We start from the raw sequence: 27,625 nt of genomic DNA, 5'->3' as shown, positions 1-27,625 counted from the left end.
TGTTAAGAACCATAGAGCTCAGGTTGAGAAGGGATTCCTGTTTGCAGATTTCCTTCACATCATGGAGTTTCTGAGCAATGGCTACACCTCTGCTTGTGTGAAAAGGTGGAGGGCTGGAAGGCTATTGATCATTTTGTCCAGGAAAGGGGGGACGTGTGTGTACTCACGAACATGCACGTACACCTGCATGCACGCAATCACAGAGAAAGAGAGAGGGAGAGAGGGAGAGAGAGAGAGAGACTCTTCCCATACGAGCGGGGGATTGTTTATCAAAAAGAGCTAGCAGCGGGTGCTCTGTCATCATTGGTAATAGCTCCTGAAATGACTTGGAAAAACTTTAATTATGTTAGAGCCTTATTTTCAGCTCCTGTTATCTTTTGAACTCCCAGAGGGTGGGAGTAGGGGGGAAATGGGTTGCCCTGCAGCCTGGACTTCTTCTAAAGAGCCTTTGTCTCTCTGGCCAGGTATTAAGTTGGTGGCGCAACAATCATAGGTACATTCGGTTCACTTTCCTTCTCCCCTCCCCGCCCGAAGCGCCGTCCCGGCTCTGAATGTGGGCCTGTGTTCTCCTGGTCCACCGTCCTCAAGCCCTGCACAGGGGACTGAAAGAGAATGGGCCACAGGAATGCACCCAGAACAGAGCCAAATTGTTCAAGCTGCGTGAAGAAGAAAGAAAAACCAGGGAGGGGGAGCAGAAAGAAGAAGAAAAGCTCTCCTTGTAGGTTCGATTTCTCTGGAGATACTTGGAGGATAACACAGCAATTTTTTTAGTGGGGGTGCCCAAGGGGAGCAAAAATGAGAGAGCTGAGTTTGATGGGCACAGTGGCCCATACAGAAAGGTGACATTTGAGAGAACAATTGCTGAGTTGTTTGGCCACATTCGCTGCTATGAATGAAGCTTAAGAAAAAGCTGTCTTTGGATTGCTAGTAATAGTCATCTTCATCATTCCTGCTCTCTCTCTCTCTCTCTCTCTCCCTCGTTCTCAGTTCCCTTATGAAATAAGGGCACACAGGTAATAAACAAAGCACTATAAAAGATCAGATCGAGGTATTCTGTGGGCTCATTCAATGTCGGAAGCAAGAATTCTGCACACCGCCGCTGGAGCCGTTGGCTTCCAAAGCTGGTTTGAGACCGAGGAACGGCGATGGGAGTAGGCTAGGCCCCTTTGTCCCTTTTCACAGCTGTGTGGACTTTCTCAGGGCCCTGTCTTTGGTCAGCTCACCCACACCTGATGACCCAGGGACAGAGGAAAGATGGCAGTGTAGAGACCATCGGACTTGTTCCTGCGGATTTCGGATGTTGACCCGACTTGCCTTGACAATCCTCATGCCTGAGCCAGGTGAGTGAGTCACACCTGGGTTAAAAAGTTGTTCGTCAGTTGAATCTGATGTATTTTTGTCCCCCCGACTTTGCCAGATGTTTCATTTTTGATTCTTACTTTCCCCCCCGTTGCCATGGTGTAGGCACTGGTGGTCACCTGCAAGCATGGTGCAGAGTCGTGTCTGGCTGCCTGCTGAGAGGCAGGCCACACTCAGCGGAGGAGTTGTGTGGACGGGCAGGAACGAGCTGGGTGGGCTCACTTGACTTGGGGGGATAATCAGTGATGGCTGGATGGACAGACGGGGAAGGACTTTTCTCTCAAGAGGCAAGATTTCTTGCCACGAGTCTCTCTGTTCTTGGCTGGGTCCCTCCTGTCTGCCTTGGCCTCCCTTCTAAATCTCCTTTGCTTTCAATTTTTGGGATTCGCCATAAGTGGTATCTGTTGCCTTTGTTTGAGTTCAAAGAGAAGTAGCTTAGGTGAGTGAGCAGCAGGCACCAGCTACGGATTTGATTTCTTCCCATGAATCAGTACCCAGTGCCCTTTTCTAGAAAGTTCATCCACAGGCTGGTGCCAGTGAGCTGGGCTCCTATAGGCCAGGCCTCTGAGGTTGATAGGTAGCTAAAGGTAAAAGGTGGACCCCAGGGTTTTGGGGCACTGGGCTTCATCAGAGCCTGGCTGTTCTTTGCTCTGCTCTTTGCCCTTCATTCCTCACGACTGGGGATACAACCTAGCAATAGGCTAGAACAAGATGATGCCAGTGTTGCAGAGAGGACTGTGTGAGGTTCGCCTGGTTTTGTGCCTGTGCTGCGTGTAGCCAGGCACAAGCAAATGTGACATACACACTTCGGAGATTTGCTTGACTCAGCCTCGAAAATGCCAGTCTGGCTTACGGATGTGTACATGTACGTGGTGGGTGCCTTGCTCTGGGCAGCCTGAGGAGAAGCTCATTCTGCCTGCCCTGTGTTCACATCTGTGTTTTCATCAGTGAACGACACCAAATCGTGGTTTGGTGGACACATGCCCCAGGAAGAGGCTCTCTCGTGTTTGTATAATACCTTTAGCCTCAGGATGTCAGGTACTTTCAAATGATTTATTTCAACCTCCATTCTGTGAGCAGAGAAAACTGATTCATTGGGGTTTCAGTTATCTCCCGATTGTTGCAAAGGAAGTCTTTATGGAGTTTAGCTGAAACCTTATTCCCACATGAGAAAGATTCTGTGCGTGTGTGTGTGTGTGTGTATGTGTGTAGAGTTTGTGTGTTGTATGCGTGTGTTTGTTATTGTACATACTATGAAAACATGCACACTGGAACCCACACCGTGAAAGTAGTACACAGAAGGCGGTGTGTTGCTTGTTCTGTTCAGGCGTGTACATATGAATATGAAATCATTGTGCTGGAGAAGACTGAGTCGTTGCAACCTGGTAATTGAGACCAGGCCCCAGATCTTCCGACAGAGGCTTTTCTAATAGCTTTCAGCGGGAGAAATGAGGCCGAACGCTGCCACGGCATGCTGTTCATTCGTAGGAACGGGGTTCTAGTCGATCCTCATAAAGGTATTTCACAGGCACGTGGGGAGTGTAACATACCTAGATTTGCTCAATCATGAACAAGAGGTGCTCAGAAGCTTCCCTAATTTGTCATTACATAGTGAATGTTCTTTTTATTTGCTTAGCTTTGAGGCAGTTTCCCCCCCCCCCCCGGGCCTATGCTTTTCTAGGGGCACTGATAACAGGGCTTTTACTATGGCTATAGTCAGGGAATGCTACTGAACATGGCTTTAGCCTGTGCCCAGAACACAGTCGGGATTCAGAAACTGTTTGAAGAGAAAGGGATGATCGCAGCTCCCTGACCTGTAGGTCAGGTTCACCTGCGTGTTTGTTTGCACACACAGGTACTCTCTTGAGTAGAATATTCACAGGGTTATTGGACTAGCTCTCTTCTGGCTCCACTGGCAAATTCTTTACGTGTCTTAGTTAATTTACAGTGACTTAAACATTCAGTCAATCCATCGATCACCTTGGGATTATGTAAATATATCACCACCCCTTCAATCCTTCCACTCCCCTTTTTTGTTTATCTCCCATCATCATCTCTACTTAATTTATATTATTGATTTTATATATATCAGGGAGGTTAACAAAAGGCTTTATTTACTGTGAGACTAGGGTTTGAAATATGCATGCAGTGTAAGGACGTATGTACTCAGTTCTGGAATGAAATTTAATTTCTTTTCTGAAAACACACCCATCATTCCTGACAGGGAACCAGAAGGGCAGCAGAGGGGTAGTGCAGGGCTTATAGGTTATTACTTACATACAGTGAAAGGATGGAAGGCCCATCACTGCTGGATTGGTCTACAATTCACAGTAACCATGAGCCACAATCTATCGCTCTGTTCTAAAAAGTATTTTGCCCAAACAAAGTTGGGTGAAGCATTTCTAAATGATGCCTGGCCCTGGACATCAGCCTTTTACAAACTCATGAGGGCATGAGGACCCAGGGCTTAGACATATGCATTATGCACTGTGCCTTTCTCTGCTTTTTAGCCTTGTGGGTAAGGGCAGCTTTAAGCACTGGCCTGGCCGTCTTCTAGAACAACATAGAAAATGCAGGCGAACACACGGTCTTGTGTTTGGGGCTTTAAAAGACTCTGAGGTGACTTGGTGCTTAGGAGGATTTGAAAGCAGATTGGCTTATGGCCATTACTGTTGGCTAATCATTGCACTAATCTTCTCGAGGGAGGGAGTGCGTGCATGCGTGTCCCCCTCCCTCCACCTCCAAGTCGGAGAACAATAAGAGAATTGTATTTCTGCACTAGTCCATGAGACAGGTCAGGGAGTGCCCCTGTGTGGGTAAGGTCTGCGATGGATGACCCACCGGGCATTAGCCCCAAGCCATCAGGAAGGAGCCCAGGCCCTGAGCACTCTGGCTTTGACCAAATCAGAGAGGAATATTTGACTGACATTAGAGCAGCAGCTGTTTTGGGGTTATCAGATTCAGTGCCCTTTGGGGACCTTGAAGCAAGTGCGATGCTTGCTGGAAGAGAGTGTGTGTGCGCGCACACATGCATGCAAAACTGTGTATGCACATCTGTGTGCACACGCATTCCTGCTCACATGTGCTCTGCATCATATAAATTTTTCTCTTGTCTAAAACTCACTCAGCAAAATGTTCTGTTTTCTTTAGAATGGATAGTAAACCTTAATTTGGAGTAGAGATGTCAAGCAGAGATGTTTCTGTAGAGCAGGATTTTAAACTTTGTTTGTCTTGTGGCACACATAAACTTATTACTAAAATCCTGTGGCACACCAAAAATATATTCTGTTTTGCCAATCTGACAAAAAAATAGTTTTAATTTTGATTAATTCACACCAGACAGCTATCGTTGTTAGCTGTTGTCATTTTTTAAATTTGAGAATCTAAGGGAAAAAAAGTCCATGCCCCTGACTAAATAATCAGGTATTGCGTGCTTTAAAAATTCTTGTGGCGCAGTGGTCGAAAATCTGTTCTGTGGAATGAACCATTAGTTGTGTGTGGGTGCCTGGCTGTGTGTGTTTAAGGAGGGGGTGGCAAACATGTTTATCTTTAATGTTAAAATCAAATTGTCAGCTCTCTGAGGAGTTAAACTAATCTACCAGATTAGTCTATGATGAGGACATGCCCTCTGACATAGAAAGTGTTATTTCCATGTTCCGTGGTGGTGAGAATGCGCCTCATAATGTAGAAAGCAAGTGCTCAGTAAATACACATGCCGAAAAGGTCAGGACAATAAACTTGATGGTTACAAAATCCAAGGAGCAGCTAGAATCACTGTCCATTTTTGGCCATGCATGCTAAGTTCCTCCCCCCCCCTCCCCCCCGACATGGGCCACACGGTCATGTTAAGCATCCTAAGCCTCCTAGTTCCTCTCAGTGAATTTCCATGGGGCAGTTGTTCATGTGGTAGGCATTGTGAACATGGGGTCCTTGCCAACATATCAACAGGAAGAAGTGCAGGTATTTTCATTCCCCTCCACCCCTCAGCCCAGGTTTTCCTGGTGCCCACGTCAGGGGTGTTGCACGTCTGTCTCCATCTGTTCCCTGTTAAGCAGCTGCTGAGTTTAGTAACAAGGAGGCTGGTGGATGGAGCACGCTGTTAGTGTAATTTGGCAGGAGGTTTGCACGCTGGCACCGCTGGGCAGTGAAAATGAGAGAAGGTGAGGGTATTTCCACCGGGCGGCGGAGAGGGAGGGCGGCGAGGCCAGGCAACCTCGCCGCCACCCGTGGCCGGCGCCCTTGGGGAGCTGCTGATCCGATAGATGGAGAGCCGAGCGGAGATGCAATTTCTCCCTCTCAAGCCCCGGGAGTTCTCCAGCCTGTGCTGTCCAGCTCCCCATGAACATTTCCAAATTAAAAAAGTAAAAAATCAAAATACGTGTGGAAAAATACAGTAAAAGTGACAGCGCCTTCCCAGTTTCCGACAGCTCTGTTTTGACTTCACAATCAGCCAAGCTGGAGCCCCGAGTAGCTGGCTTAATTTGTCACCTTGAATTATTAACCATTTCCCTGCCTCTCTTGCTGGGTGTCCTGGTTCCTTGCCCACAGCTGGCTCGGTGACCTGTTAATCCTGTGCCCTTTCTCTCGGGCTTATGGCTCTGCCTAAAGAGCCTCCAGAGAGTCAAATTTGAATTCACTTTGCCATCACCTCCCTGTTGGCTTTGCTAAGTAGTGGCTGAAATAGAAGGTGATGGGTAAGGACAGGAAAGAGTGACTCCGGAGTCAGCTCTCGCATGGTCCAGACTGTTCTGCAGAAGTCCAAGTCCATTTCTCCTGATGAAGGGTCAAAGCAGAGAAGGGCTTGTTTTAGAACCAGGATGATATAGGATACAGTCTTCAGGGAAGCAGAGAGGGGACTAATGCATTTATATTTTATGTCAGCGAAGTTAGTCTTGACGACATCCAGTTGCCTCCTCTGTGCATCTCTGCTCTCCTGGTCCCATCATCTCTCTGGTGCCACATACCTTCATCTGGTCATGTCGGGGCTCAGGATCTTCTTGGGCAATATCACCTGTTCAGAATATTTCCCAGTGATCTCCTCTCCCTCAACACTTTTATATCCCCGATATTCTTCTCCTCGGTGCCCTGTACTTGGGGTCATCCAACTCATTCATATGAGAAGTTAATCCAAGTTAAGGAATTCTTTGGGAGCCATGTTCTAATACATTGCTCAAAAACAGCGCATTTCAAAACTAAGTGGTTTTATAGAAGCAAACAGCTTGGATTAAAATTCTGTTTCATTTTTGTAAAATGTAAATGTTGTTATTTTTAAAGATTTAGTAAATGGGCATGATTTAAAATTCAAAATATAAAAGTGTGTATCATAGAAACCTTTCCCTCCAGTAACTCAAGTCTTCCTTTGCAGGCAACAAAAACAAGTAGTTTATCGCCTATAATTTCTATCCCTTTTTAAGTTTTTAATAAATGTTTTATTTGAGAAAAGTTTTAAACTTAAAGAAGAGTTGCAAAGATATGACAGATATGCCATCTCCCTGTTTCCCCTTTTGTTCATATCCTATGATGTTATGGTAGTTTTTTCACAGCAAAAGAACCAATGTTGGTTCATTTATAGTAACTAAATTCTGTAGTTTATCAGATTCTACTACTTTTATCCCAATATCCCTCCTCTGTTCCAGAAGTTCATCCAACACACCACCTGACATTCTGTGGTCAGGTCCCCTCAGGTTCCTCTAGTCTGTGACAGTTTCTCAGACCACTCTTGTTTTTTTTTTTTTTTTAAACAGAGAGAGAGAGAGAGAGAGTCAATCATTAGGTTTTTTTCATTGCATATTGCGACATCTTAGTTGTTCATTGATTGCTTTCTCATATGTGCCTTGACCGCAGGCCTTCAGCAGACCGAGTAACCCCTTGCTGGAGCCAGCGACCTTGGGCTCAAGCTGGTGAGCTTTTGCTCAAACCAGATGAGCCCGCGCTCAAGCTGGCGACCTTGGGGTCTCGAACCTGGGTCTTCTGCTTCCCAGTTCGACACTCTATTCGCTGCGCCACCGCTTGGTCAGGCAGACTACTTTTGTTTTGATGACCTTGACAGTTCGGGGGAGGGCTAGTCAAGTGTTTGGTAGGCTGTTCCTTAGTTTGAGTTTACTTGATGCTTTGTGCTCATGGTAATCCGGAGTTATGGGTTTTGGGAAAATGCCATTTTCGTCACTGTACTGGGGGTATGTGGTATCCGCATGATTTATTACTAAGGATGGGAACCTTGCCCACATGGCTGAAGTGGTGTTTGCTAGGTTTCTCCCCTCTAAGGTTGCTTTTCCTCCCTTCCATAGTACCCCTTGGAATAAAGTCACTAAATTTAGCTAATGAATGAGGAGTTATGTTCTACCTTCATGAGGCCCTTTTAATTTTTAACAATATGTCAGCCTCCTTTACAGACTTTACTATGTCTTTTTTTTAAAAGAACAATGTCGTTTGGAGATCATTCCATATCAGTATTTAAAGAACTTCCATATTCATGATTGATTTGCATTTATTCTATGGATATATTAATACCAAAACATTCAACTAGGCCCCTTGTCATGGGCATTCAGGTTGCTTCAAAATCTACATCTTCTAAATAATGCGGACATACATAACCTGGTTCATGTTCAAGGACGCCTGCAAGATCAATTCCTGAAAGTCCCATTTTTATTTAAACTGAATGTGATTTGTAATTCCTTGAGCTACTGCCAAATTGCCTTTCATGGACAGTGAACTGATTTATACTCCCCCGGTAATATATATTCAAGATGATTCGGTGGACAGAATTTCAAGTTGGGGGAGGAAATGTTTTTAAACTGGTGAACCACTCCATGTTTCTGCATTGATCTCCTTAAATCACAGCACGACAGGGGAAACTCTAGGAGACCCAGCTTGTTAGGTGCAATCGGCCCGTAAGCGAATTTAATGAGTCTAGAGCCCAGCCTGCATGCTGAAGACTTCACCTGTCTCCTGCCCTGCTCTTAAATTAACAAGGCTCTTGCTCCTGACCATTCTCTGGCATGCTCTTGAAACCTTTCGATCTTTTTTTTCCCCAACTGTCCATTTACCTGCTGGGAGCTCACCTCTTGGTTAGGTCCGTGTGGCTCATGCTTGGTCATTTTAGCACACACTCATTCCACCTGCCTTATGCTTACTTGCACCTGTACGTTCCTGTGCTTAGCATTCTAACTTGTTGTTGTATTGAAGAATGATTTTGGATTTCAGGTGGATTGTGGGTATTCTGGGGTAGGGGACTGTATCTTCTCTTTTTATGCACTGTTCCCCAAAGGCTCCTGAGCTTAATGGCAGTGAGTGCATATTGTTCGCAGAGCTGCTGAGGGCCCCCTTTATCTGCCCTGTCGCCTGGCTGAGGAAGGAGCTTCTGGGAGGAAGCCATTGCTGTGAGGTTGTCTCTCCCTGGCCTGCCGCTGCCCACACCCTTTCCTCAGAATCACAGGCGAAGGACAAATATTTTCTTGGTGGCTAAGTGATAATTTCTAAGAGGTGGTGAGAAATAGTTATAAAGGTTCCTGGTAAGATTTGAAATTATCTGGAAATGTCACCAAGTCACTACAGACTCATGATGGGCCACGGGAGGCTCTGTGGGTGATGAGAACTGTGGCTTCTCTGGTGTGTTGGCCCTGGGCTGCCGTGGATTTATCTATTGCGACTGGGTAGGCTATTTCCCGGGAAGGCTGTCCACTCAGCCTCACACCAGGCTCCTCTGGGTGCACCTCCATGTTGGGGCAGAAACTCTGTTTTTGCTTGTGTAGGCTGACTTTTGTGTAAGTCTCTAGAAGCCCGGCCTTCCTAAGACCAGAGTCTTGAGAGGACCAGAGCTGTATATTTGGGGACAGGCTTTTTTGTCTAAAGAAACATTCCCCCCTTGCTTTTCTATATACTTTCTAACCCCTTGCCTGTTTCCTTTGACATGGTTTTTATTCTTTTTGTTTCTCATCTATTCAATCTTTTTAAATTACGAGGCTTTAGAATTGGAAGGATCTTGGAAACCCAAGGGAAAGAAATGCAGAAAGACAAAGTCTCTCTCCAGGTCACAGAGCTGGCTGGAGAAGCCAAGTGGCCAGCTCAGGCTGGTCTCTAACACTCATGAGCTAGTTGCTTTCTACCACACTCCCTTCTTTATCAAGTATCATAATAATAGTGACAATAGTAATACTATAGTGATAATAATAGCTACCACTCACTGAGTGCTTTCCACCAACCTATGAGACAATAGATGCTTCACCTGTATTGTTCGCTTATAAGAAGTCTCTAAGGCAGGCAACATTTAGCAGAGGAGAAAATTGAGGAAACTGATTAAGTAATTTGCCCAAGATTACATGGCTAATAACACGGGAAGCCAGGATGGTCAAATTGCAGAGCGGGCACACTTAGCCCCGTTGTATGTCTCTCTGTGCTATATTTCATGGCAAAGCAGCACGTGGGATGAACAATGTTTTTATCTCCAGAAAGACGGTGAAAGAAACAGTCTCTGTTCTAGAGAGTTTTTGCTCTAGTTGGGGCAAGACGTGGCGATAAGATCACGGATAAATTACACAACAGCCCTTTACATTTGAATTCCAGATCATCACTGAATTGTTTTCAGTATTAGTAGGTCTCAAATATTGCATGGGACCAAGTCATACTAAAAAAAAAATTGTTTAGTAACACTTATATTTAACTGAATAGTTCACTTTTGATTAAAAAATGTATTTGAAAAATATATAGTATATTCGAATAGGGCATTTATCCTAAAAAATCTATTTGTTGTGGCTGAAGTTCAAGTTTAACGGACTCTCTTGCATTTTTATTTGCTAAATCTGGCAACTCTGCCTCAGAGCACTTAGACAAGATGGAAAAGCTTGTGCTGGTGCTGTATTTACTACACACTCCCCCAGTCCTCGCCCCAGGCTATTGTCTCCCCCCCTTCCTTCTCTTCCTCTATGCCTCCTCCGGCTGGGCCACCCCTCCACAGGGCATGCACTCCACCCAGGACACACAGCCTTGTGACACAGCAGCGAGTTCTAGAGTGATGAGAAGCTGTCCAGCAGTCAGCATGGAGACTTTTGTCCTTTTGGCTTCAGTGCCCACCCCTGGGGTATGTCCTGTGATGCCTGAAGTCCCCACTCTCCTCTAGGAACACTCCTCCTCTGGGAGATGCCCGCTGGCTCTGCCCAACCCTCCACCCCATTCCAGACATACCCTCTCCCAGGTCCCCACCCTGCCCAGTGCTGCGCATTGGTTTGCATCAGATCGCTTTGTGTTCATGAATAGTCACCTACGTTCTGGGGCCTGGGGGGTGGGGGTAAAGGGAACGAAGCAGTGAAGTCTGGCTACTTCTTTGTCCTCCCTCTGAGATAGGCTTTCATGGGGATCCGGGGAAGCTGGTGGGGTGGGGTGGGTGGGGGCCGCAGGCACACTGGGTAACAGTCACTGCCTGTGTACTCTCTGGGAAGGGGGCGTTTCACCGGCTATTTTAAGGCCAGACTGGTGAATGTTGGGTTCCCCTTCGTTTACCTAGGCTCTCAATATTTTCCCTGGCACACTCCAAGGTGGTCACAGAATGTGGGAAGCCAGGCAAGGGAAAAAATTCATGTTCTGTGATGACGCCCCCGGTTCGCTGCTGCAAGTTCCATGGAAAAGACTGGGGCTGGGGGAGTGGGGGTCGCTATCTGTGTCTGTGGGTGTCTCCAAAAGCTTTTAGCTGTGTTGGCACTTACTCAGCTCTGGGGATGGTGGAAAAAGAAAACTGGCTGCAAAGGCGGCCCCAGCCCCACCCACGCCCGGGGAGAGCCTCTGCCCACAGTCAAAGCCCCTTTATCGTCAGTGAGCGATACTGAGTTCCCAGAAAGACTGTGCGGGCCTTGTGTCCCACAGGCCTGCAGCGTGCAGGCTCCATTGCCCTTGCGAGGGTGTTGGCTTCCAAACCCACCCAGAAACCTGAGGAGAATGTCTCCCCTTGGCATCTCAGGAGGCTGCCTCCAACTGCCTTCTGGGTTTTAGCCCGCTGGCCACCAGCTACCTAGCAGGCGGGTATTATAAGGGAAGAAAACAGCTTCAGTGCTGGGCATAATGCAGGGAGCAGCTCGCAGTTCCTTAAGTTTCCCCGGCAGCGCTCCTTGTGTCACTTCGACTCACATGGTAAAGACTCGGTTCCTCACCTTCCGTGACTTGTGTGTACACGGGCTCTCCAGGGAGGTCCCCACTGGCCTCCCACAGGCGTGGCTCTCTGGGTCAGCACTGCTCTCTTAGAGCCAATAGTGGAGGCTGAGTCCAAGTTTAGGTGTGAAGTTGGGTGTGTGTTTGGGTATTGGCCTTTCCCATGGGTCCAGCTGACGGTGTACCAGGTCACATGACCTGTCACTCTACATACGTTATATCATTTGGCTATTACCATGACACTATGAAGTAGACATCATGTCACCTACTCTACAGATGCCGGGTGAAGTGCCAGTTTGATGATGGCCACCAGATAAGCTGAGCCTGGATGGGGTCTGCAGACTGGAGAACCGCTTGTATCCGTAGCTGGTCAGAAGATAGAGGCCATTAAATGTGGTCTGCAGTTGACTCATGTTGGACTTCAAGATGTCACAAGCAAGTCCCTTGAGGCGGTTAGGAGTGAGCGCAGAGGGCCCCTGAAACAGTGCTTCACGTAAACTTCTGTTCCTGTAAAGGTAATACTGCCGAGTGGACACACTCTGAGGGTTGCCTTCTAACTTCCTAGTTGGAAATGAGTGTGGGGAAAGTGCTCCCAGGCCCTGGCATTTGACTAAGTCTAGGCAAAGTCATAATTCCAATTTCTATTGATGACTAGGTTCCCCTCACGATCCCAGTGCCAGCTGTTTCTCCTATCTATCAACATGCTCTGCCCTCAGGTGACGTTATTGCTTCTAATTGTGACTGCTGACTTGTCTTCATTTTTTGAAAAGTCCTTGATAGCATCTATAAGTAAAAAAATCCACAGGCCTTGGCCTGAGGCTACATTCATTATTAACTCAAGTCATGATTTTTTTTTTTTTCAAGTCATGATTTTTAATTAAGTCCTTGACAATCTATAAGCCTCCACAGTCTAGGCAGAAATTTCCTCTGCCTGGCAGACAGTAGTTAAAGAAACAGAAATATCTAGAAAAAATATCACACTTACTTCTTACTCCAGAAGACACTGAGCCACACCCTGGGAAGGTAGAAATGCAGGCAGCAGTCTAGGTCCTTGTATCCTAAGTTCCAGATTTATCCACCATGGTTTTCTCTCCCCCTACAAACATTTTTTAAAGAATTCTTTTTTATTTATAGATTTGAGAGGAGAAATGAGAGCGAGAGAGAGAGAGAGAGAGAGAGAGAGAGAGAGAGAGAGAGATCAGTTGGTTGTTCCACTTATTTATGCACTCATTGGTTGATTCCAGTATGTGTTCTGAGCGGGATTGAACCCGAAACCTTAGGGTATTTGGGACAATGCTCTAACCAACTGAGCAACCCGGTTAGGGTGAAAAACATTTGATCTAATCTTAAACATCCTTTCGGACAAGTTGCTCTCATTCACTTTTTGACTGATTACCTTTTCTCCAAAATCTTTTGCCTATGCTCTTGGTATCATGCAGCACATGACATTCATTCCATAAATCTCTAAAGTAACTACTGTGGGCAATACTCCATGCTTGGTGCTCTGAAGGACATGAATGAGGTCAAATGTAAACAAGAAAAACTCAGTAGCCATGCCCAGAACTAGCCAACAACTGCAGGTCAACAAACAGTGTATGAGCACGATACTGACAGTGTGTTATATACGTGCTCCTGCCAACATACTCAGATCAGCTAAAGCTCATAGAAGTGAATATGGAAAATAGTCAGTAATTCATTCTTAGAGTCACACAACACATATTGTTTGAAGGTCTTAAATGTCCAAACCTCTGAATTAAATACTAAGGGGAAAACAGTTAAGTTTCCTGCCTTCCCGGAGCTAACAACCATGTCATGAGGAGGTATTATAAGCAGCTCTTATTGATGTTTTTATTGTAAACTATAAAGATGGAGTCTGTGTTGACAAGGACATTTGTGGTTGGTGAAAGCCGCCACACCAATGTCAGGTTCAAGCAGACATCACTCTTTCATAGCCAGCCTTAGACTAAAAGTTGAAAAAACAATTAAAGTAAGAGGGAAGAAAGGTTGACACTGACACTGAAGTGATTTTAAAAAAGAAGAAAAAAAGCCTTTCTCTGTGTTGAGGTCTTTAGTTGACAAGGTATGCTTAGTGCTCAGGATGGGAGGCTGTTATGGAGTGCAGTTTATCGTGGGCACCCATACAGGTGGCTTGGATTCAAGACAGCTTTTGGGGAACGTGAAGTCACAGAGAGACAGGCCTCTGGAAGGGAAAGTTTTGAGCAGAATGTAGAGGGGAAGTGAGGAAGCTGGCATGGTGTTGGGTGGTGGGAATGGGGCATAGAAAAAGATTCCCTGAACATGATATAAAAGGCAAAGCTGTGTGGTAAGAAAGGGAAAAAATTAAAAAAAAAAAAAAGGGATATATGTAGGATTTGAGTGCTTGCTAGGATGAAGAATTTTTTATAATTAAAAAAAAATTTTGTGTAGGTACACCGGATTCCAATGCCATGATCTTTCTTCTGCAAATGCATCACGTACACTTTTAAAAGGGGAGCCTGAAAAGCTACCAGAAAATCAGGGTCAACATCGAGAGTCCGTTTACACAGTTTATCTTGAAACAAATGGGAAAAATATTAGCAGAGAAAAGAAAATGGACACGAATGCTAAAGATGGAAAAACAGGAGGGGAAAGAAATGTTATACTTTCACTCCCAGGCCCCCAGAAACTGTTTTCCACTGTCCTCTGCTTTGAGCGTTTGTCTGGTTAAAAGCTTTGAGGACTCCTGTCCTCTGTCCTGTCACCAGCACTCACCTCTCAGTTTGGTGACTGGACACAAGACATGCCATGGAAAACATTTGTGCCTTCAAAACAGTGTGGTATCAAAACACGTAAAGCAAACACTGTTAGAATATGCAAGAACAATTTGGGCAAAAAACACCCTTGTAAACCCAAACAAGCATGAAACCACAAAATAAAAAACAGCAAAGGGAGTAACTCCTGTTAATTCTTCTTGAACATGTCTTTCCTACATTTTTCAGGTGATGGTCGTGTACCCTTGGACATCCCCAAGGGCAGTTTCAAGAGTCAGCTACACCAGTGGTACCCACCGCTGGAAAATTTATGCCGACGAAGGACTCTGTAACATCCCACAAACCATATGGCCAGGGGCAGAACAAAACGGCAGCCCTCCTTCCTTCTATGAAAGAAGACTTCACAGGAGAGAGTAGGTTTCCTATTGCATTGTCACCAAATTAATGACCTGGCCCCTTTTTGGTCCTTTCTTTTGAAAGCATGCAGGAATAGAGCCACGACATCAAGGATGGACAGGGTCATACGGCTGTTGATAACAATTTCAGGCATGATAAAAATAACATCTAATATGTATGGAATGGTAACTATATGCTAAATACTACATAGTGGTTCTCAACCAGGGTTGATTTTGCCCTGCTGGGGACACCTGGAAATACCTGGAGGCATTTTTGATTGTCATGATGGAGGGGTAATGGCACGTGGGTGGGGAAAACTACTAGCATCTAAGGAGTAGATGTTAGAGATGCTGCTAAACTTTCTCTAATGCACAGGATGGGCCCCCGCAACAGAGAATTAACCCCTCAAAATGTCCAATGTTAAAGCGGAGTCACCTTGCAGTAGACTGAGGTTTTTGCACATAATCAACATCCAAAATAACCCTATGAGACATGTATTATTATTTCCCTCACACATTTAGGCTTAAAGAAATCAGTCCAAGCTGTTTTGACCTTTGAACACTCTCAGGTTTTGTCTGTGAGATCTATTTGGTGCTATGACAATCGCAGAAAATTTAGGTTTGTTCCATGGCTGAGAATCAGGTCCCTCACATATCAGTGTGAAAGTCATTCTGCTCAAGCTGATCCAGACCCCACCCCATTCTGGGATGAGGCTGTCTCGCTACCAGCTGGTGACGGGGGCAGGGGGAGAAGCTATTATATAATGTCTACCAAAGTAATGAAAACTGAACTGCTACGATAAGCCAACAGTAAGATAGCAAATGAGAATCTACAGTGATTTAAAAATATGTTTTCTAAGCATAGTATCCAGACGGTCACCTCACATCCCATTCTTTATTCTGATGCCTAGATAGCAGTGTGGCACGTGCTGCCCGAGAAACCAGGGGACCCGACACCGTGAAATGCAGACAAGACTGACAATCTCTGTTCTGTGACCTCGTACAGAATTAGGTCATTGAATTCCAAGGATGCTGGGTCCTCGGGAAGACAATTTCTGTTTTTCTTTTTTCCCCTTTTTGATAAATGCCAAGTTCCCTGGTCAAAATATTTAGGGCTAGACAGACTAAAATCCCATGTTTTTGTTTGAATTATTTTTCTGCCTCTGGCTTGGGTGTTTTGACCACATCTTGTCTTTCCTTTGCTGGTTTTCCTGTCCTCTTCTCCACTTTTCCCTAACCTTTTCGCAGTTCTATTTTCACCTTTCCCTCTCTCCTTATAGTATTTCCCATTGCCTGTCTACAATGAGAAGGAAGGGAAGGGAAGAGCATTGCTTAGATCAGGGGTCCCCAAACTTTTTACACAGGGGGCCAGTTTACTGTCCCTCAGACCGTTGGAGGGCCGGACTATAAAAAAAACTATGAACAATTCCCTATGCACACTGCACATATCTTATTTTAAAGTAAAAAAACAAAACGGGAACAAATACAATATTTAAAATAAAGAACAAGTAAATTTAAATCAACAAACTGACCAGTATTTCAATGGGAACTATGGGTTTGCTTTTGGCTAATGAGATGGTCAATGTGCTCCTCTCACTGACCACCAATGAAAGAAGTGCTTCTTCCAGAAGTGCGGCGGGGGCCGGATAAATGGCCTCGGGGCCACATGCGGCCCGCGAGCCGTAGTTTGGGGACCCCTGGCTTAGATAATGAGACTGACCTTCCAACAGGCAAGCTGGTGTGGCTGGATCAATGATGTCAATGATCTCTGTAGTGTAGTTAGTAAAAAACCCTGAAAGTCTTTGAAACATAACCTGGACACTGCAGATACAAATTCAAATATCTTTTTCATCTCACAAGTTTAAAGAACATTTTGCCCTAAACAGCTGTCTGCTTTGTCAGACCTCTGATGCATGTGTATATATTACTGCTGTTATTTAAATTAACCGAGTTCAATGAAACTCAAAATACAGGTCAATTTCACAAACATTTGTTAAGCATCTATTGTGACACAAGATTAGTATGATGTCACTAGCCTCCCCCCCACCCACTATGGAGGAACTTAACATTTTGATGGGCAAATGAGTAAATATAGATCCAATCCTTATGTCAGTAGATAGATTAGTTATCTATTTTTGCATAACAAATTGCTCTAAAACTTAGCCGTTTAAGATAATTCACATGAACCATTGCACTGTTTCTGTGAGTCAGGAATCTGGGCATGGCTTAGCTGGGTCCTCTACTTTAAATCTTCTCACATAATGAAATGTTGGTCTAGACTCTCTGGTGGTCTTATTTGGAGCCTCAACTAGAAAAAGATTCACTTTTAAGTTTGCCCAGGTGCTGGTTGGAGGGATTCCTTTTTTTGGTGGTGGTTAGACTGAGGGTCTCAGTTCCACCCTAGCTGTTGGCAGACCACCCTCAGTTCCTTGCCATATGGGCTCCTCCAACAGGATGGCTTGCCACCAGTGTGTGTAAGCTGAGACGTCAGTAGAGGGTCTGACGATGAAACCAAAGTCACCATCTTACACAACCTAATGTTGGAGGCGACAGCCCATCACTTTTGTATATTCCGTTGATTAGCAGTGAGTCATTAGGTTCAGTCCAAACCCAGAAAGAGAGAAATAACACAAGGAATGGCTTGAATAGGGGAATGGAGGTTGAGGATGGGGGGCATGTATCATGATGTCAGAAGCTGAGGACCACATAAAGGTGGAGGGATTAAGTGAGGGTCAGGAGTCTGTCAAAGCAGGGAGTGGCATAAGAAAGCTTACCTTTGAAAGGAGGTAGGTTCTGACTATGGAGATTGAACTGCTCCAGAAGGTTTCGGCATTTACCAGTGACTTGTAGAATAATCCTAGCTTTGCAGAGTTTATGACCGGAGCCTGGGGAACTCACCGGAGATATTAGATCCCTGATCCTGAAGAAACGTGTACCCTTGGCACTGTCCTGAAAGTCACATTTGCAGTTGTTCTATTCAGTATCATCTCTAGAAAATTTTCGTTGTCAACAGGTTATGTAGTTGTCTATTTGCTCACTCATTTGATGCATCAGTTAATAAATACTAGCAAGTGAAACTCAAAGATGAGTTACTTTTTGTGAAACCAAATAATGAAATGCAGAGCTGAATCAGCTTTACCTCTGAGGGTCTCTCCTCAATCTAGCTTGGGGGTCGGCAAGCTGTGTCCTGTGGGTTCAGTCTGCCCTTCCTTTGTCTGTGTCTGTATAGTTTGTGAGATAAGAATAATTTTTATGCTTTTTAATGTTTGGGAAAAAAACCAAACAAAACAAGACTATTTTGTGATATATGATACAAGATACAAAATACAAACTGCAATGCCTATGATGGTTTAGGAGACGTACCTGTGCCCGTTGGGCTATGGCAGCTTTTGTTACAGCAGCAATATGGAGTAGAGGCTACAAAGACCAGATGGTTCATGAAACCTAAAATATTTACTACCTGGCCCTTTAAAAAAAAAATCTTCCCACCTGTGGTCTTCAAGAAGATCAGCATGCAAACAATTGTGATACGTGCAACCTAGAGATGAGGGTCATCAGGAGCACGAGGTGGGAGCTCTGTTCATCACCATGTCTAGGTTGCTGAACAAAGGCTTTGTGGAATTCTCCTAGGGAGTCGTAGGGCTTTCCTGCCATGAGATGTGTTAAGGAAAAACTGATTGATGACACTTGTTAAAGATGGTGAGGATGACTTTAAGAGAGACTATTCTAATGGCGTTTTGGGGTGGGGAGAAATTGGGCTCATCCCTAATGGCAACCAAAGACTAGTGGAGACTGATAGCTGAGGAGCAGGGTGGGGGGATTAGTTGGTGGAAAATTACTGAGAAGAAACATCAGGAGTAGGGGGAGTCCAGCTAAACCGCCTGAACAGGATTTGTGAGAAGGCTGGCCAGGGTGTTAGGATACCCAGGGTGTGAGATAAAGAATTCAATCAGATATCAAGGGTAGGGAAGTTTTGCAAAACTGATCCAGCAGGATTCTTGCTAAAATTAGACTAAATGGTCCAAGGACAGAGCCCAAGGTTGGACCTGGTCAGAAACAAGAGCCTGATGCAAATTCAGTCAAAGGAGAGAATGTTTGAGTCTTTGTTAAAGGAGAAAAGAGGGTAAGGATAATCTTTCAAGGGTCCTTACATTGGTGACCAGGGACTTATTAGAGGGTTCAGGTACTCCCTGAAATTGTTTGTGGAAACCTGCGTTTATATGAGTGTGTGCATTTTTTTTGTTCTTAACGAAGAAGGTCTGTTCCTTTCACAAGGTTCTCAACAGTGTAAGAATCACTATTGTAGGCAGACATGGAAGCCCGTGGAAAGTCACTGAGGGGTAAAACAGAGTAATAGGGTCAACAGTGAAATACCATAGTTTCTAGGGGTTATAGATGGAGATGAGGCTAAACAAATGTCACCCACCATCAGACGGCTAACCCAGGACCTGGACAGAGCAGCGGTCCGAGGCCGACTCAGCACAGTTTAAAGCACTAACTTGTACAAGGATAGTGAACAAAAACAAGTTAAATGTATTTGGTCTTGGCTCTTAGGTGGCTCACTCTATCAGAAACAACTGATGCACGGTCAAGAATTCAGCCACTAATAGAGAGGTTATAGGTTGCCAAAGCTAGAGAAGTTAGCCAGATGTCCCATTCTTTAATCAATCCTTGATCAAATCCTATTCCCTGTGCCCCTCTAAACCAAACAACATTGACTCTGCTTCCGGCCTGCAGAAAGCCTGGCCAAACAGCAAGAGGCCAGCACAAGACTCCGCTTTCTCTTCAAGGTCTTTCTACTTGATGCTACTGGGGGCACACGGATCAACACAGAACTCCCCAGTGCCCCAGTGCCGGGAGGGAAGCGTTCCTAGGGCGGCAGGGATGGAGGCTCTAGACAGGAGGTGTGTAGGGAGGAGGTAATGGTTTTCACTGAATTCCTTTTTGTATTTTATTTAGATTAAGTTCTGCTCAGCGGGGTGATTTCTTAATTAGAGCCGCCCAGCCAGGCAGACCTCCAGCTCAGACCCCTGCGCTGCCTTCTAAGGTTTCATGAGGGAACTTGTCCTGCCTTATTTCCTGAGTTCTAATATTTGAATAGTATGCAGTGGATTTCAATGGGAGGAAAAGACATGTAATTTAATCATCTTTATTAGATTTTGCCTGTGGATGGGGAGAGGGGAAGGAAGGAGGAGGGACATGTGTCCTCTCTTTGTTAATTTCATTTTTTCCTTTTTCTCTACCTTCTTCTCTTCCAGGGGTCCAGGAAGGAAGAGACTCCATGGCCTGTTCTTTTTCTTCTTCATTTTGCATACAAAGAAGCTAAATAAGACCATGAAACCCGAAAGAGATTGTATACCTGGCAGAACTTTGAGAAGGCTTAGTGGAGAGGTTTATATACACAAACCATTTAGTTCCTCCTTTGGTAGCCTCGACCCTGAGAGTGAACGTGGGAGGACCCTACGGCTTCTTGTCCTCTCCATCACTACAGAAATTGCAAGTGTGCTCAGCCAGACCTCACAACACGGAGGAAAATTAAAGAGAGAAGCGAATGGTCCATGGTGTATCTTCTTACTTGTCACACACAGGCATCATTTGGGGCCACCGTCTAGGGGAGGAAAAGCAGCCTTCAGAAACAGACCCTGATGTCAGGAAGGGAGCTTTGTCAGGTTGCTGTCCTCAGGATGGGATGTAACAGGAGCAGAAGACAGCAGGGGCTCTCTTAGAGGAAATGAATCTATTGAAGTTTTCCAAAAAAAAAGCGTTCAGCATAGCACATCGAAAAAGTATAAGCAAAGAAAAAAAATTGCATCCAAAACTCTCTCAATTGTCCTTCTAAATACAAAGAGATCCCCCACCTCCTTGTTTTTAGATTTCTACACCAATGGGCACATTAGATGAGGTTTTGTCTTCTTTCATTTATAGTTGAGCAACCCAGCGCGCGCGCGCGCGCGCGCGCACACACACACACACACACACTCACACACACACACTCTGCAGCCTCTAATCCTCCCTACCGCCCCTATCCTGTTGATCTTTCTTCACTTAAAAATTATCAACCAAGAGTTTATTCATTTGGGAGAATTCCAGGTCCTACATTTCTGTTCAGTTCGCATGAAATGGGACCCAGACTTTTCAGCCCGCACTGCTTTGCAGATAAAACACAAAGGCAGGACCTCATTACCTGCAGACAGAGCCCTGTCTCCCCTCCACTCTCCCCCCTCCCCCCATCATTTGTTTTGAAGAAATTTTGAATTTCGAGCTTGTTTAGAAAGTCTAACAGGGGCAGCACTAATTTTTTTTTTTATCAACTCTATTATCAGAAAGCTTTTTAGTTAGGAATAATTAAGTTATCTCCAGACAAATGGAAGAGCTTTACTAAGACTAGAAAAAGACACTTTTAGAAATATCCCCGATAGACTGATCTTAATCATCTCATTGTTAAGAATGGTCTACGAGAATCATATTTACTTGCCAGGTATTTTTATTAAATCATTATATTAACACATTTAAAAAAATCCTATTACAATGAGATTCTCTGTATGATCAAAAGTTCTCCCTGGTCCTGCCGATAGCCTACTTATTCCAGAATTTAAAAGGGTGAAATTCCAGTAGAGCCTAATGTTTGGCCAAGTTTTTCAAAATGTACTATACTATGGCCAGAGGGGTTGCTAGGTCCTCGCCTGGAAGAGGCCTCAGTTTTCTCAAAGCAGTAGTACTTAATAAAAAGAAAACTGTGCAAAACAGAAAGAAATCGTTGGCCACTTTGTGATTAGCTGTGACCTGTACGAACACAATGGGTCTCTGACACCCACTTTGATTTTAAAACCCATTTGGAAAATTCAGACAAACAGGACCTGTGAATCCAAGGGTTATGGGGTGTGACAAAAATTTTGATAATGAATACAAGGAAAGTCTGGTATTTGTAGATTGGATTTTGAAAGTGAACTAAAAATAATAAATAAAAAGGATTTTTAAATTCAAAATGAATACATGTTTGTTAGATGGGGAAAATTCACCCCTAAATACAAGTGTTTTGGATCCCTGACTTGATTTCTGCCTGCAGGTGAAGTGTTAAGAGATATGTTAAAAATGAAAAAGCCCCAGGGCAGCACCCTGATAAACAGCCCCAGCCACAGGAACCCGAGCATTCCCAGCCCCAGCCTTCCCAGCCCCAGCAGCCCCAGCCCCAGCATTCCCAGCCCCAGCATTCCCAGCCCCAGCATTCCCAGCCCCAGCAGCCCCAGCCCCAGCCCCAGCATTCCCAGCCCCAGCAGCCCCAGCCCCAGCAGCCCCAGCCTTCCCAGCCCCAGCCCCAGCCTTCCCAGCCCCAGCCCCAGCCTTCCCAGCCCCAGCCTTCCCAGCCCCAGCATTCCCAGCCCCAGCCTTCCCAGCCCCAGCCTTCCCAGCCCCAGCAGCCCCAGCCTTCCCAGCCCCAGCATTCCCAGCCCCAGCCTTCCCAGCCCCAGCATTCCCAGCCCCAGCATTCCCAGCCCCAGCATTCCCAGCCCCAGCCTTCCCAGCCCCAGCCTTCCCAGCCCCAGCCCCAGCATTCCCAGCCCCAGCATTCCCAGCCCCAGCCCCAGCCCCAGCCTTCCCAGCCCCAGCATTCCCAGCCCCAGCCCCAGCATTCCCAGCCCCAGCCTTCCCAGCCCCAGCCTTCCCAGCCCCAGCCCCAGCATTCCCAGCCCCAGCATTCCCAGCCCCAGCCTTCCCAGCCCCAGCATTCCCAGCCCCAGCCTTCCCAGCCCCAGCCCCAGCATTCCCAGCCCCAGCCTTCCCAGCCCCAGCATTCCCAGCCCCAGCATTCCCAGCCCCAGCCCCAGCATTCCCAGCCCCAGCCCCAGCATTCCCAGCCCCAGCCTTCCCAGCCCCAGCATTCCCAGCCCCAGCCTTCCCAGCCCCAGCATTCCCAGCCCCAGCCTTCCCAGCCCCAGCATTCCCAGCCCCAGCCCCAGCCTTCCCAGCCCCAGCCTTCCCAGCCCCAGCCTTCCCAGCCCCAGCCTTCCCAGCCCCAGCATTCCCAGCCCCAGCCTTCCCAGCCCCAGCATTCCCAGCCCCAGCATTCCCAGCCCCAGCCTTCCCAGCCCCAGCCTTCCCAGCCCCAGCATTCCCAGCCCCAGCCTTCCCAGCCCCAGCCTTCCCAGCCCCAGCCTTCCCAGCCCCAGCAGCCCCAGCATTCCCAGCCCCAGCATTCCCAGCCCCAGCATTCCCAGCCCCAGCCTTCCCAGCCCCAGCATTCCCAGCCCCAGCCCCAGCCTTCCCAGCCCCAGCCCCAGCATTCCCAGCCCCAGCCTCAGCATTCCCAGCCCCAGCATTCCCAGCCCCAGCCCCAGCCTTCCCAGCCCCAGCCCCAGCATTCCCAGCCCCAGCATTCCCAGCCCCAGCCTCAGCATTCCCAGCCCCAGCATTCCTAGCCCCAGCCCCAGCATTCCCAGCCCCAGCATTCCCAGCCCCAGCCTTCCCAGCCCCAGCATTCCCAGCCCCAGCAGCCCCAGCATTCCCAGCCCCAGCATTCCCAGCCCCAGCCCCAGCATTCCCAGCCCCAGCCCCAGCATTCCCAGCCCCAGCATTCCCAGCCCCAGCATTCCCAGCCCCAGCCCCAGCATTCCCAGCCCCAGCCCCAGCATTCCCAGCCCCAGCCTCAGCATTCCCAGCCCCAGCATTCCCAGCCCCAGCCCCAGCATTCCCAGCCCCAGCCTTCCCAGCCCCAGCCTTCCCAGCCCCAGCATTCCCAGCCCCAGCCTTCCCAGCCCCAGCCTTCCCAGCCCCAGCCTTCCCAGCCCCAGCATTCCCAGCCCCAGCATTCCCAGCCCCAGCCCCAGCCTTCCCAGCCCCAGCCTTCCCAGCCCCAGCCTTCCCAGCCCCAGCCCCAGCCCCAACTGCCCTGGCTGAATAGCTCGATTGATCGGAGTGTTGTCCCAAAGCTCAGGGTCTGCTGGTTCGAATGCAGGTCAGGGCACATAATACAAGAATAAAGGTTCCTGTCTCTCTCCTTTCCTCTCACTGAAATCAATAAAATAAACATTAAAAGGAAAAAAAAAGAGCTCAGTGTTGAGGTGGAGTCTAGAAGCATGGGGCCTAGTGGACATCAGGAGACTCCCCCCTAGAAGAGGAAAAGAGACCCGATGTGTAGCATCTGAGAACTGTCTTGTGAAGGGGATTTGGAAGGCTAGCTTGAGCAGGTAAGGAAAGTCAGTGGGAGGGTCCCCCTGCAGCAATAGGCAGAGGGAGACAGTGCACAACTGAGGGTCTCTGGTAGCACCAGGACACAGCAACAGAGGTGGCAAGGAGGTGGCTGACGCCACAGAGGGAAGCATGCAAAGGCTTGGCCCTGGACATATATTTAAAATCCTTCAGCCTTCCCGAGATTATTAACCCAATTTCCCTTTCTTGCTTTCCCCAGCTGCCCTGGTATCTCATATGATCATTAAGTACCTGCCATGTTAAAAATAAACATTTGGGAAGCCAGGGTGATTTTTTTTCTTTTCCTTTTAATTGCAATTGTGATGTACTCAAGGCCTGACATTCCATGAGGTCTGGCTTAGATTAACCCCTGGCTGAGAGGACCATGCTAATTTAGAGACTGCAATTACTCCTGCCTCTACCCATGGCCTGTGCTTTGTGGGCCGTGCCCTTTGAGTCGTTTTCCTCCAAAAGAAGAATTGGGTATGTTGGGTCATTGATACCTTCTGGCCTCAGGCTCCTTATGACACACATTGGTGGGACAACTGGCTAGGACTAGGGTTACAATCTGTGACCCTGAAGCGAAGTGAAATTAATTGGCAAGGAGGGGCTGATTCTATGAAAATCATAAGCACCGTATAGTATTCTGATAAAAGCCTCAGTTGCTACAGGTGTGCACCTGCCTACAGCCATAAGGTTCTTTCAATGAAAGAAGCAAAAAGAAGGCCCTGGCGGGTTAGCTCAGATGGTTAAGGGTGTTGACCTGAAACCACAGGGCTGCAGATTAAATCCCTGGTCAGAGCACACAGCGGAAGCAAACAAATAATGCACAACTGAGTGGAACAACAGATGCTTCCCTTCCCCCCTCCCCTCTCTTTCCCTTTCTCTCTCTGTCTCTCTAAAATAATCAATAAAAATTAAGCCCTGGCTAGATAGCTTAGTTGGTTGAACATTGTCCCTGAGCCTAGAGGTTGCCGGTTTGATTCTCCAGTCAGGGCACATACAGGAAAGCTCAATATTCTCTCTCTCTCTCTCTCTCTCTCTCTCTCTCCCTCCCTCTCCTTGCCTCTCTTGAAAATAAAAGGGTACAAACAAGCTTTTCTAAATACCAGTGACTTTGCTTGGGGTCTCACCCAGCCACAGGCTGGAGGTAGGGGTGCATGTCAGCTGAGCACCAACCAATCGTCAGCCTTTGCCTTCTGTCAGCAGAGGCTGGGAAGAGAAGACAAGTTGTCGTGACCCAATGCTGGCCAATGGAAAAGCCGGTGCTGGGTGAGTGGGTGGGTTCCAATCCTGCTGGATTGGAAAGCTGCAGAACCCCAAGTTTGGGTTTTCCACTACAGTTAGACCCCAGGGACAGATAGCGACAGTACATTACAAACACACCAATTCTAAGTTAGCTTTAAAATGTACATGAAAAAGCCCTTTCGCCCAGCACACCTGAATGATTAGTAATTGTTACTATTTATTAACAGAAAGAAGGATATGCTACCTACTCTTATTGCCACTACTCCCATGTTTCTGGATTCACAAGTGATGCCAGGAAAGGGAAGGGGGCTTAGGGGGAACGTTGAGAACTCACTTACTGAGCTCTGTCTAGTTCTGACTGAGATGGTGAACTTGGCCGGGAAGCCACAGGAGGCTGAGGGGTGGAGGCTGGCGGCAGGAAGAGGAGGAAGTGAGCCGGAGGACATGCCTGGGGGGGGGGGTGAGGCACCGATTCCTTCACTGGGGGCAGGTGGCCGTCTGGTCTCCAGGGTCATTATTGGACAACCTGGGAAGGCCTGGGAGGAAAGAGATTTCCGGAAGTCTCCCGCTCTCCCTCCTGCCTGCTTCCCTCCTTCTCCTAGAGGTTGATTGCAAGGAGTGGCAGGAAGGAAGGATGTAGCAAACTCAAAGAAGAAAGAACCCTGCCACTCGCCCCCACGGCACCAACCACCAACGGCATCGCAGCCATATTGCTGCAGTTTGTAACAGATTAACAGCCGCAGGGGCAGGAGGCGAATCAGGATTCTGAAAGGACTGACTGTTTTCTTTAGCCCCGTGAGCCAACCTTAGGCACCGGTTCCATATCAAAGGCAAAGGGATCAAGTCTGTGCTCTCTCACATCAGGCCCTGGACTGGGGGTGGGGGGATGAGTCCAAGTCCCCGAAGTTGTCAAACACCAGCTGAGTGTCTAGACCTCATTTCTGCAGCTCTGCTGCCCAAAGAGCGAAAGTGCAGATGAAAATGGGATCAGAATCCCTCTGCTACCACTAGTCCTGGGGAGGGCTGAGTGCTGGGGTCATCTGCTAGGCCTCGAATGTGACTTTTTGTTTCTTCTGCTTGCCTCTCGTGTAGGGGAGGGTGAGCCTTCACTGGCGTTACAATGAGTTTGAACGCAGGCTGTAAAGGTTTGGGAGAAAATGCCAGGAACAAGCATCAGAACTTCTTGGGGCGGAGGATAAATTACTGATGCCCAAACATGCATGTAATCCAGAGACAGCAGCCGGTACCAGTGGCTGGGGTTTTTTATTTCATTTCTTTTTCTTTTTTTTTAAAGTGAGAGAGGGGAGATAGACAGACTGCTGCATGCTTCCCAACTGGGATCTACCTGGCAACCTCCATCTGCAGGCTGATAATCCAATCAACGGAGCTCTCCTCAGTGCCTGGGGCCAATGCTCCAACCAACTGAGCCACTAGCTGCGGTAGGGGGAAGAGCGAGAGAAGGGGGAGAGAAGCAGATGGTCACTTCTCATGTGTATCCTGACCAGAGATTGAACCCAGGATGTCCGCATGCCAGGTTGATGCTTTATCCACTGAGCCAACCGGCCAGGGGGGCTTTTTATTTCTAGCTCCATCATCTATCTAAGCACACTCTGCAGGGTCGTCAGCATCTTCATGCTGAATCCTCAGGTGGACCAGGAGAGGCCCAGCCAGGGGAAAATGATGTTCTCTCAATACTTAGGATGGAAATGGATCACTTGGTGAGAAGAATATCTATCCACGTCTGCACGTCCTTGTCCTTGAAGTTTGCCTGAGAGAGGAGTACGAGAGGATGTGTTGGACTTGGTCATTTCTGATGTCTGTTTTATTCCCAGTCGATAAGAGCAAATGTTACTTGTTATCAGGTGTCTTGGAGCCGCCATACTTTTCAGAGTCTTCTTGTGTCTGCCGGTCCCCACAGAGGTGTCACTATCATTGCTCTCCCTCTTTCTGATATTTTCTTAGGAGATGTCAAGAACGGGTGGCTACCAGTAAAGGTACAGAAAAGACAGTGTGTGGGGCAGCTGTGCTAGGCTTGCTGGCTGCAAGTCCTCTGCCTGATTAGTGCGTGAGCACGTGGCAGCACCACGTGTGTACGGCCTGTGTAAGGCTACAGGTACTTGCACTCGGGGGGATTTGTCGATGGCCGATTGCCTGCCCGTCACTGTGAGGGGCCATTTTTGCTGTTTGTTTGCCAGAGAAGTGGTTTCTCCTGCCTGTGTGCTTGTCCACCATTGTGAGACTTTATTAAATGGAATGGCCCGACGCTTTTCAGCTCCGCAGTTTTTCTACCATCTTCCCGAATCCAGTGTGGACCTGCCTGGCCTCAGCCACCAGCATTGCATCTGGCACAGTGGGCAGGATTTGGAGCAGATGGGTATGGAGCTGCAGCCACCCTTGAGGGGTGCGTTAGAGGCAGAGACAGATTAAAGTTGGTTGAGGCCCTGGGCACAGAAGAAAATATTAGGCCCCTTTTAAAAAGAGAGAGAGAGACAGGGAGAATAAAAATACATGTTAACCATATTTTTAAATAAATAAAAAATATTATGTACT

The 27,625-nt window shown here is 47.1% G+C and overlaps 1 long non-coding RNA gene across 1 annotated transcript; it reads left to right on the top strand.

Annotated features, from left to right (window-relative positions):
- The first annotated feature begins 803 nt into the window (after positions 1-803).
- On the top strand, positions 804-21,609 carry LOC136405668 (uncharacterized). The gene is made up of 2 exons (XR_010751553.1): positions 804-1,340; positions 19,900-21,609. It is a non-coding gene; the product is annotated as an uncharacterized lncRNA (long non-coding RNA).
- Positions 21,610-27,625: the final 6,016 nt, after the last annotated feature.

Source organism: Saccopteryx leptura, chromosome 5 (genome assembly GCF_036850995.1).
Source record: "Saccopteryx leptura isolate mSacLep1 chromosome 5, mSacLep1_pri_phased_curated, whole genome shotgun sequence".
NCBI lineage: Eukaryota > Metazoa > Chordata > Mammalia > Chiroptera > Emballonuridae > Saccopteryx > Saccopteryx leptura.
The sequence above is the reverse complement of the archived record's forward strand: the minus strand, read 5'-3'. Positions and strand labels throughout refer to the sequence as shown.